Genomic DNA, 17,781 nt, shown 5'->3' on the forward strand with positions numbered 1-17,781 from the left:
CATTACTAACAGCCATAAATGCTCAATCATTTAGCTTTGGCTGACAAGGAAAGAGAGACAGCAATGAGTCAGTGTTACTTAAATGTACTAAACAATTCATATTCTTAAGGGCTGTTGTTAACCTTTCAGCTTATCCTGTCAGGGGTCGCCACAGAAAATTAAGAGCAATTTTAATATTGCACATTAAAAAAAAATACATCTTATTTCCAAAATTGGTCTAATTTGCAGATTATTAAGCTGTTACTAGAGACCTGCACACATATTTTTATTGAACGGGTGCATTTTGCTGCTTTATATCAAAGGGAATACTGCCATTAAAGTCTGCCATTAAATATAAATACATAAAAGAAAATGGGATTTATTTTAAGTTATATTTTTTAATAAACATTTGTTTTTGCTGCTTTTTTTTAAAGAGAATAGGTAAACGAAGACGTAAATAAGATGTGGGAACATTCCCCAACAACAAAGAGAGACTTTTAAAAGCCTTGCACTAAGATAATTAATGTATTATCTACACCTTTCTTAATCATACATTTCATTGTTTTCCTGTATTACAGTATATTCTCACCAATACCATAAAAAAACTTGGATAGATTAGTTGTCTTTTCTTTAAACCCCATTTTGACTATTTAATTTCTTACTTAGTTTTAGGCAGGCCAAATAAATAGTATCAGTCACATGTCATTTCTTTAAACATTTTTGGTGATTTGCAATTAATATTTATGAATAACACTAATACTTTGCAACAATTTATGTATGAGTTAACAGTAAGATGTTTTTTTTTTTTTTGACATAACAATTCAAATCAAATTTTAATAGCAAAATCAAAGCTTCCTCACTTCAAAACTGATAAGCCTCATAAATACATTCCAGGATTTCCCTTGGATGTCACACAGTTTCAGCTAAATGTATTGCTGCTAGTAAACGCTATCACCAGAGGTGAATCAAGAAGTTTCTTCACAAAGCTTGTGACAGTCAAACATGCTTCATTGCTTTGTCTTCAGTCCTGTTGCTACGGTGTTATTGGTGAGCCTGATAATGGAGGCTTATCAGAGCTAATAAATAACAGCTGGAACAGTCCTCAGCTGTAGCACTCTCCACCCTGCGCCGTCACTCCCTCTTAACACTGAAGTAGCACTCACCATTCATCTGTTCTGAAAGCAAACATTCGACAAACACACGCGCGCAGACTGTGCTCTCCCACTCTGCCTCTCAGCTTTAAGGCTGCTATTGTCCAACTGTTTAACACGACTAGACCAGGGCTCAAGTTGCGGCTGCACTCAGTGGGACTCATCGGCAGCCAGCTCAATTTATGATTTCATTGACAAGCTGAGAACAAAGAATGTTTGGGATTTCTTGAAATGACTCGAAGTAGGAAGGACAAGTCCAACTTTGATTCGAGTAACAGGTGTGAACATGAAAACAATCTGGTCAAAGAAGTCACTGGATAAATCGATGACGCTGAAGAAGATGTTAAAAATGTTGGTCACAAATGAGTTTTCATCAATTCAGAAGTCTTTGAATTAAGTCAAAAGTTATTTTGAAAATGCTGAATCCAGTCAAACCTTTCTAACTGACAAGAGATATCACCGGGGATGCCTAAATTACACACACTCTTTGAAACCCCTTAACTCTTCAACCGTTCACACGAGCAACGTGAATCAGCTGATTCTGACACGGAGAAAAGCGGCTTTTTATATTAGCTTTGCACCAATATGCATCACTTTACGTTACGCAACATTTTACAATAGTAAAGTGTAGCATAACAATCCAGCTTTTCTCTGGGACAGTATCAACTGATTTACACAGTTTGCATAAGCACTTTACAACTGTAAAGTGCTGCATATTGACGCAAGGCTGCTTTTCTCCACTTTAGAATCCCCTGGATTGCGACAGACTTGAAGAGTTCTGATAGTCAAAAGAGCTAAAGCTCCGGTGTTAGCAATTAGCTTTCCCCCTTTTGAATGATTTAAAGGTCTACTTTTACCTATATAGCACTAAAAATAAATACAACGATTTTTAATCAGCATTTGATTGAAGCCTGATGTGGATACAATACAAGTCATATTGTGACGACAGAGAGAGAACTGGCGAGACGTGGCTTAAATTCCCCTTAATGAGAGACTCTGATGCTTGTGCATGAATCTAATAACATTCAACAATTTCTACTAACCAAAAGAAATGGGATCTCAGAAAGTGTATCGCAGAGAGTGCCTCACACAAACAAAACTGCAGATCAATTTTCTGACCCTTTTATTTTCCCATTTTCAAACTGGCTCATAATAGCCACCTGCCACACTTGATCAACAGTTACTTAGGATTTGTTTGAACAGTCATGCACCAGAAAAACTGCGGTCAAAGAGCTGGTCTTGTTTTTATCTTTCCTGAACAGAAAGGTGGAAACCCAGTGGTTTGGTATAAATACAGAACAATTACCGTCAGTAATTGACTGTAAATGAATCAGAATGGGAGAATCAAATGTCGTCAGTTAAAAAAGATTTCTCTGACTCATGAATTTCTTTTTTGGTACCAGCTTGCTGTTAGCCCTGTATGGTCACTTGCAAGGTTTTGTTCAGGTTGCAAGGTTAGTGCCAGGTTATTATTGCTTCAGTAGATTTTTCGTCTTTCCTGCATAATCACAAAAACGCATGACACGGAACACTTCGATTGGAGTCAATCCAAACAGTACTTTCAGAAGGTAAATCTACACTCATCTTTAGGTGCACCTTAAAAACAACAAACAAGGCCATTGCAGCCTCAGAAAACAACAAATGACCAGTGACTGTCAGCACAAAGTTTGTAGATGTTCATAACCTCAAGACTTCACAGGAAGTTTGGTAAAGAAAGACTGGCGAGGAAGTTAAAATCCTCCACTTTGATCATAAAATTACTCCAAAGCTTTAGCAGAAGCCCAAAGACAACATCAACATATTTAAGAGTAAAGTGTGAAGGATAAAGTAAAGTTCAGGCTGCAGAGCAAAGGGAAAGTGTTAAGGGCGGGGTTTAGTGCTGCTAAAGGAAATCTAACCTTTTCCTGTGACCCCCCATCATCCACCCCACTCACGTGGACTGCCAGTGTAGAGTGAGTACGCTTAGGGCAAACTGGAGCACCACTGTCGTATAAATGGGCACTCACCCAAGTTTCATAGGCTGAGAACAGAGAATCTGATTTGAGACTTGAACTTTAAAACAAATCCTCCCTGTCAGAAGCAACAGAAAGGATTTCATTCCTAATTTTACTGTTCGTGTGACAGCAAACCTACAACTGTGCCCCCATTTGTTGTTTTAAAGTACCTCAGTAATAATTAGCAAGAACAAAATGGTAAGAGGTAATAATTGGAGACTTGACCGTTAGCTAGAAATTTCTAAGAGTTTCTTGCACCAAGATACTCAAGATACTGGCATTTTTTTCAGGACCAGGAGATATGATTTAAGCATCAATACTTATTAATTGTAAATACCATTGACTGAAAATGAGAACTGGACTGAGTGAGTGTGACGTCACCCAATGAGTGGGTTACTTCCATCACCACATTGGCGTTGTCAGTAAGCAGTAATTGTTCCGATGGCATTGTAGTCAACGTTTCTATGACAACCACTCTCACCATTTAGAAGAGAGCTTTTTGGAATTCCACACCCCCTAGCACTGGAAAACAGGCTCCAGAGAATCTGTCAATCAAACATTTTGACTGTTTGACATGAGACCACACACTTCTATCGAGGCATCTGATTGGCCAGTTTATGACTTGAACAACTCGTCGTACAGATAAAATATCACGGAAAAAAAGGGGGGGGAAAGAACATGCAAAAAACAAGGTAGTAGGATAAATATCCCAACGAATATAATGACTGAGTGATAGCTTTGTTTTTCAAAAGAAGTCTAAAGAAATATGGCTTCGTGGAGCCAGTGGCTACTCACTGTTAGGAACTTGAGAGAGGAGAGGTCCAGTTCTCATATACAGTAAATGGTATATACTTTAGTTTTAGCTGTAGTCCATATTGTTGACAGTGAAGCCTCCACAAATCCCCCAAAGTACAAACTTATATCAAATAACAGTAGAAAAGGATGTTAAAGTAATTTAGATTGGTGTGCCTCTTCTAACATTCACTAAAATCTTGTTTTATGATTTTAAATTAGATTTTCTTCCCTCAAAACCCTTTTTTTCTGAACACAATTACGTCCACAGGCAGATCAGATCAATATTTGAATCCTTGTCATGACAGCCATCACCACCGGTTTTCTCCAGAACTTCCATCCTTCTGTCCAATCAGCTGTGACTAAGGCTATTTCTGTCACTACATCTGCTTGTATCAAGAGGGCTGCATGAATAAGTGGATTGACTTGATGGTACAGAGAGAACTGTAATGACTTAATAAAGATAAAAGCTTTCCTGATCCTTCAACCTGGCAACCTGCTTAGTTTAAAAGGCTTGAGCCTCTTCTTTTTTTAAGAAGAGGCTCAAGACCCACCTTTTTAGTCTGGCTTTTATATAACTTTGATCATTCCTTATGTCTTTTATTATTCATCTATTTATTAATTGAGGTATTTATTTACATATTTAATTATTTATTTTCTTGTAAGGACTATTATTATCTTTGTTTCTAATATGCAATTCTTTTTATTGTTATTTTACCAATGATTCTTAGGTTATGTTTTAATCACTGACGTTTTTATTTTTTTTATTTTTTAATTACTAACATTCTTATATCTTATTTTATTTTTTATCTTTTTCTATTTTTATTGTTGTTATTTTATGATCATTTTTATTTTTTATTCTGATTTTTTTTACTCCAGTGTTTCCTCTGGGGGATCCATCGTTCTTAGGCACCACCAGCTTGACCTGTAGGGCATGCCGTTGCTGTGGTGCCCGTTCTGGTTGGGCGGGCTGGGGTCCCACTCTGTGGTCTAATAGCCATGGATGGGGCCCTGGGCTGCCCTGTGTTGGGCGGGCGCTGCGGTAATGGCCCCTGTGGTCCGGCTGGGCCTTGGAATGAATGGATCCCCATGATATCGTTTCCTCGCAGCAGTACCAAGCCAGACCTTCTTCAACTGCAGTTCTTTTTCTGTTCACGGTTCTAGTGGGGTAACTGGGTGGGTGGGGGTGGGGGTGGGGGCGGGGGGTGGTGAGGGAGGGGTACCTTCTTTGTGTGATTGTCCTTTGTTTTCTGTTTTTAATAACTTTCACTTTTTATGACTGTTTTATCTGTTTTTATGTTAAGCGCTTTGTGTTTTTAACCAAAATGAAAGGCGCTATATAAATAAATAAAGTTTGAGTTTGAGTTTAGATTTGGAATGCAGCTTGGCCGTATTTTCCTTACCTGCAGAAAAGAAGGAGCAGACTATTTGGTGAAAATCTGAGTCACAGCAAAATGTGTATCCTGATTTATTTTTAATCCTGTTATCTTGTGTTCTTGTGCATCAACTGTGTTCTTTGTCTTATTTTGAACACGCTTAGTTAAAACTAAACTGCTGAGCTGTGGGCACCCCTGAGGTTTCTTCGTTTTTTCCGGAATCCGTTTTTTTTGGGAGTTTTTCCTTACCGCGAAGGGGGGTCTAAGGGCAGGGATGCCAGTATAGCTTAGTCAGTTTGTTAGTTCATTTTAGTATTTTTCTATTGAACTCTTTGTATTCGTGATCCTTTTGATTTCATGTTTTACTTCGAAGCCCATCGAGACGACTGTTGTTGTGATTTTGGGCTATACAAATAAAATTGAATTGAATTGAATTGAATTGAGCTGTTCAGATCAGACAGCAGCATAAGAATAATACAATGGTTTATTAATAGGCATTATTAATTTGTTTGTGGACTATTAGATGTTAATTCTTCTCATAGTTAGAATTTATGAGGGAGTTTCTGCAGAGTGCTTGGAGCCCATTTCAGTCTGCACTTAAATCTCTTCAGTGTTCTACCATCATTCATCGTTATGCATTCATTTGCCTCAGCAAAACCTTAATGCAGGCATTTTTAATAATGTATTTTACAAACTTTTTTATTCAGCCTGTGTTGCTTAAGGTAAAAAAAAGCTGTGGGCAAATGGGCTGGTTTAGTTTGGGATTGATGCCAATGCAGCATGTCAAGGTACAGAAATATTAATTTCATTGTTAGTAGTCCCTTTTTTACTAACTTAAACCGTCCATGTAAGCTTGAGCTTCTGACAGACCAGAGAATTATTTATTTCTTTTTTTTAATAATAAAATGAATGCTGATATCCTCTTTGAAATTGTTGCTCCTACAGAAATTGCATTTATTGCATTTTGGCTGAAACAGCCTAATTAAGCCAGGTCTGGTGCAAAAAAGACAGATTTTGAAGGGTCTCTGTGTTCCTTTTAAACTACTTTGAAATATATTTTTAAGTTCCATTAGATCAAACTCCTAGGAGACAAAGCCTGAATGCAACATGTAATTCAGAGCTAATGTCACTCTGCTGCATCATTTCTTAGAACTATTTCTAGCTGGTTGCCTATCTAAAATCCTCACTACTCACAAAAAGTAAGATGTTGTGAAAAAGTCAGTGGATACACAGTGTTTGCTTCACTTCACAGATTTGTCGGGATAAAGAGGTAAAGAGATAAAGAGGTTATTGGGGTGATAGACACACCTCATTTTGTTTTTCCCACATAATGGTCTTACTATGTGCAGAATTCCTTCCTTATTGGGGCCAAAACCCCAAAAAATAAAAAAGAACAGCCTTTTCTATGAGGCATCAATTTCAAAAGGCTGTGGGCATAAAAAGTTGATTCTTTCAGTAACTCTCAAAGTGTCATCAGCAGACTTAAATCAAGACACAGAACTATTGCCAGAGTTTGGGACAGACACAGGAGGGGAGCCCCGCCAGTGACAGACCACAACCATGATCAGTACTTAAGGACCTCTGCATTCAGACATGGTTTATCAAATGCCACACAGCTGCAGGCTCATTTACCAAATGTGAGGGTTATTAGGGTTTCCAGACAAACCATTCACAACCGACTTCACCGCTTTAACTTGAATGCCAGACGACTGTTGCAGGCGACTGCACTGACACCATGACACCGCCATGAACATTTGCAGTGGGCACAAGACCATGTGACCTGGACAGTGCAGCAATGGTCTACTGTCATGTTCACTTGAACAGAAATGATGGTCGTCAGCATTGCCAGAGAAGGCGATGGGAGCAATACGCCAAGCCCAACATGGTCCCCAGGGTTGGTTTTGGTGGAGGAGGTGCATCAGATCGGGCCGGTCACCAGTCAGTGCAAAACCAGTTTGGTTATTGTAGATATCCTAGTCGCTGCACAGGCTTACCTCAGAGACATCATAGAACCATTATCATCCTTCAACTCCACCAGCACACCCACAACTTTCTGTTCATTGATGATAATGCTCCACCACATGGTGCTAGAATTGTCACAGATTGACTTCAGGAAGTGAGAGTGCCTCATATGGTTTGGCCAACAATGACCCCTGGCCCAAACGCTATACAGCACATCTGGGACCTGCTGAAGCAGAGACTGCATCATCGCACCCCACCCCCTATGTGACCTGGCAGATGTGTATGTAGCACTTGGGGAACGCTTTGCATCAGAGCAAAATCATGAGGTTAAAGAGGAGCAGGAGACATCGCTGTCAAGCTGTCATTCCAGCAAATGGTGAAAATAGCAGATATGGAGATGGTCAATTTTTGTCATTTGGTGCAATCTTTATTATTGTCCTAATTTTGGGGGTAATAAACTAAAGAAATAATGTTTTCTCATGCATTATTAGTAATATCAAAGAGATTTTTTTAAAGTATTTTCCTTAAAATTCAGACCAAGTAGGAAAAGCAGTCCTATGAGTAACAATATCCCTAACTTATTGGGAGTAGTGTGTCCAGTATGTGACATAGATTTTTGCAAATATGCTAACACATGCAGAGTTTTTAAGTTGTATTGCTCCATGAAGAATAAAGAAGTAGTTGAGTCCATTTCACTGATATGGTTTATATCTGTGGAATCAATTTAGTACGATTTGCTTTCGTGATCACTTGTTCTTCTGTGGCGTTTTCATCGCTCCTGCTGTAATGCAGCACAACAGAGGCCTGAAGCTCAAATCAAACAAGATCTAGCTGCAGACTGTGAAACAAACAAATGAAAAAAACTGTTTTTCCAAGCAGCCCTGGGCCTACCCAGCCATGTCAATGACATCTATGTCTATTTGTCTAAAGCGCTAAGAGAACAGCAGGGCCATTAGACTCACACAGAGACAAACCACATTTAATGCTCAAGAGTACGGTAAACCTCAAATAGGAGACATTTAGTCTCAAGCACAGGTTTACGCGTGACGGACTAATTCAATTTGTGCCTCTTCTGCACTGAACTGTTTTAAAATCAAGTTAATTTGATAAAATATTGGCATTTGCAGACAGTTGTTTTTTTTTATATTTGTGCGTAGCATCAATTAGATCCCTTCAAGATATGATTCCCATTAAATATGAGTCTGTCAGAAAACTCCTCACCTCCCTTCTCATTTCAATTACTCATTTTTGCACTCCCACTTGTTCTTTGACGATGCAGGGAATTGTTTGTCATAGTAAGCACTTTAAAAGCAAATGACTTATTTCCTGCTCTCCGTACTTGAGCTACTCTCTCAACTGTCAGTCAGTCTGTGCTGTTTCGAGCAATTTTCCTCCCCTCCACTTTCCGTTTCTGCTCTTAAGTCACTATAAATGTGTGACATGTTAGGTTAGACAGTTTTCCCACAGGGTTTGTTATTTTTAGATAATTTGAGAATTATTTCTCATTATGAGCAGTGGTGGGTTACAATGTAAGGGAACACTTATAAGGATGTTTAGTGTGTTTCCTCTATGTCTTCTAAAGCTGGCAGGTCTGAAAGCACATTTAAATTCTGGTTTGGAGCAGAAAAAAGCCACAATAAGAAATTGTTAAAGAGTTTGGAAAAAGGGAAATTCTCTTGAAGTCTTAGTCACATCATACGAGGCGTTGACCCATATGGGTGCTGCAGGCTTTTGTGTTGTCCAGGCCTGTAGGGGGTCATAGACAGGAGCGGCCGCATCTTAAGATGTGTCTTGCAGTTGCCTCGACGCTAATGCAACCACCTTAAGGGGCGTCATGAAAATGGAAAGTACCATTTATTGTGTAAAAGTATTGTGAATATTTATAAGGATAATGTAGGTAACATGCACTTATGACGTTTGGGTGATGCTGTCATGCGGTGCCCTTACGGTGCCACACTCTAGCTGTCAGTAAGGTGTGCACGCTGGCTCCTTACTGACTGCACGCAAATGCCACACTCATGGGGTGTGCACGTGATACGTTGGTGCCAGTAGGACCCCTGTAGGATGTCCACACAAACTACACCCTGGTTATCTAATTTCCTAAATTCTAGCAGTACGGCTACATGTAAAGAGTGTGCACTTATCTTGTGAACAGCCATTAAGTAGTGCACAGGATTTGGGGGGAGTTGAAAAAAGGAAAAATCCATACAACATACATGCACCTCACCTACTTGCCTATTTCTCACCCACAGACAGCCCTTATCCATCTGTAAGGGCTGTTGTGATGAAGGCTTTAAGTAAATGTGGAGTTAAGAGAAGACTCTTTTTGCTGTATGACTGTTCATTCTTCGTATTCGTACAGTTCAAAGTTATTTTTAGATAATACTGCCACTACATCAGCAACTGTTGCAACTGCAGGATTGATTTAGCTAAAAAATAAGTGCAAACCAAAGCAAATTTAGGGGATAAACCAGGATTTTTCTATCTAAATTTGCCAAAAGTTAAAAAGGAGAAAGAGTGTTTTGCGTCAATAAAGCTAACATCCACACTTAGTTGGCACTAGAGTCAATATAATGCAACAAAAAATAATAATAATTCAGAAATGTATTTTCTATAATTACTGCCTGTGTACATTTTTTTAAAAAGGAAGTGAACATTGGTACTTTCCAGTCCACAAGGAACTACAATCAGCCTATAATGACCAGAAAAAAATAATCAATTTTTAAAACAGAAACAATTATTCTCCACATAAAACATTTATTTCTAATCCTGAACTGTTATGCTAAATAACTGCTGGAATTATCATAAATGATGCTCACAAATGCACAGTATTTTTTAGAACATAACCTCACCACCTGTGCCACAGACTGTTTATTTTGACATGTTCAACAAATTTTAGTAAAAATGTTATTTCTTTCAAATTTCCATAAATCCTCATTGAAGCAACTGCAATTAAGAATCAATGACACAGATCAGACAACATTGTGGTCCCCCTCACACCCACTTTCCCCACAGTCTGGTGCTTTTCAATCAAAGCTCTCTGTCGTTCTTTTGTTCAACGCGAAACCCCAAACAAAAGGTGTGTCCGTGTCCACTCTGTTCTCTGTGAAACAAAAAACCAAGTGTGTGTTTTTGATTACATTAGCCTTTCTGCACAGACTGGTTCTCTGACATCAGCGCTCAGAGTCATCTGATAAAGAAATGGCATAGGGGGCCATTAGACATTCATAAATACGAGCGCCTGTGTGTGTGTGTGTGTGTGTGTGCTTCTGCTGCATGATTGTACTGCATGACTCATTTGATGGTAACAGCCTAGAGAGGATGTAACTAATTCAAAAGCATTGATCTGTGCTTGGGGAAAAATGATATTCACTCAATCATAGAGTTTGAAACCTAAAATAAAAAAATCAATAGTGAACAAACGTGTATTTCATAATTTATTCACCAGGTTTCTCTGCTTTTTCATGTGAAATTTAAACTAAATCTATTATCTTTGCTTTTAAAATGTTTTCTGTGAGCTCTGGGCTTTTGCTATGCTCCTGTACTTCAGCTCGTTACTGAAATGCTCCTGTCCGCAGCCCTTTGTGTCACATTTTAACGGGCAGGGTAGGTGGCTTTGCTGTCACTTTTCTGTGGGAAGTGCTGTGATCCGTGTCAAGGTGCTGCAGGAGGAGAACTTTTAATGATCAAATCTGGGCGTAGGAGCTTCAGCTCCAGATTTCCATGCAAAGTTCAGGTTGTGGCTTAAAGGAAATGATGTATGAAGCATCTCCTCTTTTCATCATGGTTGATGGTGCCATGTCTATCTCTCCACCTTGAAAGTGGTAATTGCCTTAACAAAGGGGCATGAGTCAGCAGAAAAAATAAACAACAAAAATTTGTTGTTCAATGTCACTGTTCTTTAGTTGGTTCTTAACTTTCCTTTACTAAATCAAATAACTGATTCACTGTCAGACTGAAAAAATTATTGTGTTTTAATGAGCAAAAGCTTTCAGGTTTAGAGCCTTTTTTCTCTCAACAAGACATCTCTAAAAATTATGACAGAGACAATAAAAGAATCAGTTAATCAGAAGAAAGACAAGAAATCTGTCTCCGATGTTTTAGAAAGATTTAGAATACATGAAAACAGAGCTAAAAATAGATATCCAGCTTTTTTGTCTCATAACTTTTCTGTCTGCTATTTGATGTAGCTCTTTTTTCAGCTCCAGTTTTCAGACAAAGATGCTTTGGATGTCACCCCAGTGGTGCAAAATAAAAATAAAAATCCAGTTAATTTGTTTGAAGAAAGTGAATTTGATTTGCCTGGGCACAACAAGCGTTACCATATTGTTTTATAAGACACTGATGGATTGAAATGACATTTCTAAGCAGTTGCGTTTCCATTGACCATCAAATTGCACAGATTGGATTTGCGATAATAAATTTGCCTAATGGAAACATGACAATTTAAAAAAAACTCACATTTATCGAAACAATTTTTTTTTGGCTCAGGCGAGGGGATTTTTGACCCATATTGAAATTGACATCTTTCACAAAACTCCAATGGGAAAAAAAAAGTTGTAATTAAATGAGTCACATGACCAAAAACCAAATGGCAATGCGCTTCTTGGTAGGAAGTGGGGGCCTAGCTGCACTGCACAGTGGGCGTCACAAGAGGTCCAGCAGCTCAGTAAAAGTTGTGTGTCTTATGCACCGCTCCATGGCCTGAATAAGACGCTGACATCTCCTTTGATAGATGATGCTGAGCGCTAGTGCTGTGACAGAAATGTGAATGTATCTGCTGTAAATCAAAGTATCGTTCACAACTGTATGTATGGATGACTTAACCCTTGTGCTATCTTAGATGACCCCACCCTTACATTGACGTGTTATTCCTACCATGACAAAGGTGAATAAAGGTGGAAAGATTTCATGTAATCCATGGACACCAGTGAAGATCACAAATCATTGAAGAAAAAAGGTTCAGAGCACTGTCTAATGGGTCTAGATCAGTGTTTTTCAACCAGTGTGCCGCGGCACACTAGTGTACCGTGGGAGATGGTCAAGTGTGCCGTGGGAAATTGCCCTCATTAACTGCTCTAACAACATTTTCCATCTCCAGGAGATCAGCTCTTTGTTCATCCAAACAGGCATTGAGAAAACACTGAGTAATTAGGAATATAAAAGATCTTAAAATTACTTTTTCTTTGTGTTTATTTAATTCTATTAAAGACATTTTGATAAGAATGACGGTATCGCGATTACCCTCCAGCTATAGCAGTTTGCGGAAAAATCCCGCCCCTTTAACTGTCTCCGCCAATCACTTTTGAAGGCTTAATCACATGTCATCAGTCTGACCAATCAGAAGTGCTTAAAGTCTTCACTTCCTTGTTCTTAATTCTGCTGAAAAGTCGCTCAGTTCTAACAAAAATACCAGCTAAAGCTCGTCTTTAGCGGTGTAGCTTTCCACAGAATCCGGTGTCAGACCGTGGAACAAGTGAACAAAACAATGAAGCTCAGAGACGCGAGTCCTTCTGCCCTTTTTCGGCCGTTTTCACACTACATCTCCCATGATGCATTGGCTTAAAGGGACAGCGCCTAATGAGTCGACCTTGTGAAACGTCTTGAAACCACAACAAACAAACAGTTTCTAAATTTTCTAATTTAACTTTTATTTCATCTCTTAGAAAAAACAGCAGCAACTTCCTGCTTTTTCTACCACAATTATCACAAAAATCCACGTGAGATTGTGGCGGGGGGGGGGGTCTGTCGATCAATACAGACCATGAATTTCTGCTTTTTTATTTTTTTTGGGATGCTGGTGTGCCGCGGGATTTTTGTCAAGGTTAAAGTGTGCCGTGGCTCAAAAAAGGTTGAAAAACACTGGACTAGATGACCCAACTCCCAATGTTAAAGTGCCTAGGATAGCACAAGGGTTAACAAGCGAGTTGGTTCGTGTTTAATCCCATAATTATTATTTAACAGTGTTATTGCGAAATTGTGGGGGGGATTTTTCTACATTTACAGCATCTCAATAAAATTGTCAAATGTGTGCACTGGAAACACAGCTAATGTCAGTTAAAACAGTTAGTCACCTTTAACACTTTTTCTACGGCGGTCCTGAAGTACAAATCAATCAATGCAAAAACTACTTTTAAAGATCACAACAACAATTGAAAAATCCAAACAAAAAAAACAAAAGAAAAAACTATAACTATAACATTATTTCCAAAAACGGAAATTTTCAGGACTAACAACTTTTTCCGGTTTCTGTAAAAAAAGAAACACAAAGAAACAAAATGAAGCACAATAAGAAAAAGACGGTACTGTGGGGCATTGAAAGTTATTTGGCATGAAGCAAAACTGGAAATGTTCTGTACTATCCATAAAACATTTGTAAGCAAGCGGCCATCGAAGACACATTCAAAAATTTCAAAAGTCAAATGTTATCCTCCAATCAGCAAAGTCCTTTACCAGTGTTTTATGTTTAAACATTTCATGTTGATTTCTGGAAATTACTTTTGTTTTCCAGTTTATTCTGATTCACTTTTTAGTGTTTGTTTTACTTTCTGGAATTGTGTTTTGATTTCTAAAATGTAATTTTGCTGTTTTTTTTTAATTATTATTATTTGTTTCACAATTTTAATTGTCGTCGTGATTTTTAAAATGGTTTTGAGTCGAGTGATTTGTAGATGTGATTTGTGCTTTAGGGCCACCATAGTTTTGGTTTGGTGTAGTCTGTAGGGCTTTTGCATCTTTAACCCTTGTGCTATCCTAGGCACTTTAACATTGGGAGTTGGGTCATCTAGACCCACTAGACAGTGCTCTGAACCTTTTTTCTTCAATGATTTGTGATCTTCACTGGTGTCCATGGATTACATGAAATCTATCCACCTTTGTCATGGTAGGGAGAACACGTCAATGTAAGGGTGGGGTCATCTAAGATAGCACAAGGGTTAAAACAACTGAAGTATCAGTTAATGCAAAATATAGTTTAAAAAAAATTATAAAATACTACAAAAAAACACCTTTCTGTGGAGGAGTGCAGCTTGTTTTTTTTTTAAGTTGAAATGATGCTGAACAGAGCAAGGCACGAGCAGACAGTGTCCACGCCTTAAAGCTTCTGCATTCATTTGTTTGCACGTGTCTCTCTGTTCTCTCTTTCCAGGCTGTGTTTCTGTGAGGAATATTCAGAGAGACACTCTGCAGTTGCCAAACTGGTTCGTTATATAACCGTCTGCCTTTTAATGATGTTGTTTTACGCCATCAGCTCCACCATCGTGGCGTTTCTCTTTATCCTTATTGAATAAAAAAAGTGTGCAAAAATAACAAGAAGCTGCTTATTTTAATCTTTGAAAATGCAAAATCTTCTAAAGTCATATAAAAAACGATTTACTGGTAGAAGATCTATGCAAACAGAAAAAAGCAAAGGATGAGTAAATCGACTTAAGTCTAGTCTTAAAAGACATATTTAGTGTAGACACCTGTTGAGAAGTGACAGGCCCGTCCAGCCTCCACAGAAGCTGTTTTCTGATGCTTGTTTTCAGCAGCAGGACATCATCAAAACTGAAGAGATGAGAAGAGCAGAAGTAAAGGGGGAAAAAAAGGCTTGTAGCAAATGGGAAAAAAAGCAGAAAGCCAGAGATCTGGCTATGTCATTAGGGATTAGCCCAGTTTCAGAGCTTCGGGCTTTCAGTGTCTGAGTGCTGCTGTCCTCACACCAACACGCACTCAGACCCAGCAGCGCGCTGAGCGCCTGCGCTCTTTGGAGGATCAGAAATAAGAGAGCTACAATCCTCTTTGTTTCCGAGATTTTACTCTTCATCTAATTAAAAATAATAACAAATATATATTTCACCTGCAAAAAAAAAAACGCCAGCGCCAAATATCTCTCCTAACCTGTTTAAGTTGAGTCAGTCCCGCCACCCTCTTCTCCTCCTCCTCCTGCAGCTCTGGTCCGCTGGGAGAAGCGACACCCGCCCCAACCCCCCCCCCCCCCCCCTTCTCAAAGTAACACACCGCAAGGGTAGGATGCAAGAGCGGGCAGGGTAAGACCCCCCCCCCCCCCCCCCCCCCATTCCGCCAAACATCCCCTTCCCGCCGCGGTGTGCGCCATCGCGCGTAAAAAAAGGGAGCAGAACAAAGGAGGACGATACAGGCAGGGGAAGGGGACCGGATAGGACGATGATGGTGGGGAGGAAGGTGAAGCGCGGAACGCAAGTTTAAATAAAGAAAAAGTGGTGGGAAAACACTCACTGTGGCGCCGCGGGATCAGAAGATGCCCATGTCGGATGTTGCAGTCGGTCAGCAACATCAGCAGCAGCATCTCCGGGCTGCTCGGTGCAGGAGGGAGGAGGATAAGGAGGGGGGAGGGAGGGAGGGTGAGGCTGATGATGTAAAACGCTTTAAATCATTCAGGAGCCCGCTGCACGACATGTGACCGCCGACACCGTGGATTACTCATCCGGTTCGTTTTCTGGCCGGTTGGGGAGCAGCAGGAAGGGACACGCCGGTGCCCGCCCCACCGCCGTGATTTACACAGATCTGAGCATGATATCAGATCATAACCACAAGACGCCCCCATGCACCACCACGGCAGGCGCGCATGGCTGGCCTGAATGGTCACACAACAGACTGCTTTCAGATAAACAAGAAGATTAAGAGATTTGCAGGCTTTACATTATAACTTTTTTTCTGTATATTTCGAGAAAAAGAATGTTTTGATCAAAAGTCAAAATCTGTCAGCATCCAAATAAACAGTGATTTTCTGATGTTATGATGAAACTTTATATTACATCAAATCAAATATTTGGAGCTTCATCAAATATGAACATCTGTCACTGATATTTTGTGTTTGAGCTTCAACAGTGACATTAGCTTCAGATCAAAATATTATGATGTCAACATATGGCCATTTTATTTAAGTTGAGCAGGTTTTAACGGTTACAAACGACGCATATGTCCAGACAATCTTAAATTACCCAGAATCTTTAGTCAGTTTTTTTTGGTAATAAACTCTAAAAATAAAAATTGGAGAATATGAGCAAATATCTGTGCAAAGAGGGAAATTACAAATGTGAGGCCACTGAGATTTTAAGTGAGCTGTTATCTTTTTCAGGATTTTTCATTTGACCTCTTTCTCAAAGTAAAGGTCAACATTTGGTACAATTGTCACACAAACGTAACGAGACATCGCTCAGCTCCAACCAAATTGAGTAGATTTCAGTCACACAAGAAAACTCTGTCAGTTCTAATCATGTCAGATTAACACAGTAATTGAAAAACTTCTACATATGTGATTTGCCTACAGACATTTGTGGAGGAAGACATCCCGAACCACAAAAATCACGAGTGAATCCTTCACTTTTCATTAGCAACAGGCAGAGGGTCTATTATGATAAAGGTGCAGGGGCTTTGTGCTGAATAAATAATGGGCACTGATTAAATATTCAACAGATGGTCATGTTATTTGCAACAGATAGCCTTTAATGACAGCTGCATTGTGGGTAACTACATGTGTTGAGTGTGCATGGGCCATTTTATTTCTTACATCAAAGTAAATGCTGTGGAAGCTGTTGGAAAACTCACAGAGGGCTAGAAAACCTGTTCTGAAGTCTGTCCTGCAGTTTTAGACGAGTACAAGACACAAATATCTTCTAGGTCTAGGATGTACCATTCATCCTTACAAACGAAAAAATGTGGTGTTAAAATGTCATCCTGACCTGCTGTTGGATTAATCTGCATATATATTTGATCAAAAAAACTAAAGACAAAAAAGACGGAGAACAAAATGCATTTATGCAATTCTTCTTCAAACAGGACAGTTATGAGTTTGAATATAAGAGCAAGACCCAACAAACACCTAAAGCATTGAAAAAATTGTAAAAACATGATCTTTCAGTTTTGATTATACCATTTTCAGCCAAAATCAAACAAAAGTTGTGGTTTTCTAGGACATAGTTTCTGCAGAGCGACAGTAGTTCATTAGAAATTCATTTCTGAGTTGTGGCTGGGACCATTGGTGCAGAACAACCCCACCCCCCTTCCTCTCCCCATCACTGATAGCTCTCTGTTGACACTCTCTCCCACTAAGGTTACCGCCACTCACAACCCCAACCTAACATTATTGGAGCAACAGAATAATGAGCCAGATGCCAGCTGGGTGTCTTCGTGGTGCCTGCCCTTTGTCCCTTTGCTAAAATTGGTTTTATTCCTTCTTTTTTATGGTTAAAAATCAACCATGACAAATTGGGAGCTTGTCCAGGATGTCCCACCTAATAAAGTATACTAAAATTATTTATTCAATTATTTTCCTATCTATACTTTTCCATCCCTTCTTTGTTATTGTTAAGAGTCAAACACAACAGTCTAGTGGATGCATGAGAATGGAGCAGAGCAGGCAGCTTGTGGCCCACCCAGTCTATTTTCTGTCACAAAGAAACTTTTTTTTCAAAATGCTTTTTATTGTCTGCTCCTTCTTAGAATATAGAAATACTCAGAAATGCTATTTTGAGCGTAATACTCTACATTTATGTCCGAAAAAGGACA

At 39.2% G+C, this 17,781-nt stretch overlaps 1 protein-coding gene across 1 annotated transcript in view; it reads right to left on the reverse strand.

Moving 5' to 3' along the window:
• The window catches only part of slc7a14 (solute carrier family 7 member 14), a 30,409-nt gene extending 14,815 nt beyond the window's left edge, over positions 1–15,594 (reverse strand). The window contains exon 1 of the mRNA XM_023951554.1: positions 15,490–15,594. The gene's annotated coding sequence lies outside the window, so the exon portion shown is untranslated. The remainder of the gene's footprint in view (positions 1–15,489) is intronic.
• Between the last annotated feature and the right edge of the window lie 2,187 nt (positions 15,595–17,781).

Source organism: Oryzias latipes, chromosome 22 (genome assembly GCF_002234675.1).
Source record: "Oryzias latipes chromosome 22, ASM223467v1".
NCBI classification, from domain to species: Eukaryota; Metazoa; Chordata; class Actinopteri; order Beloniformes; family Adrianichthyidae; genus Oryzias; species Oryzias latipes.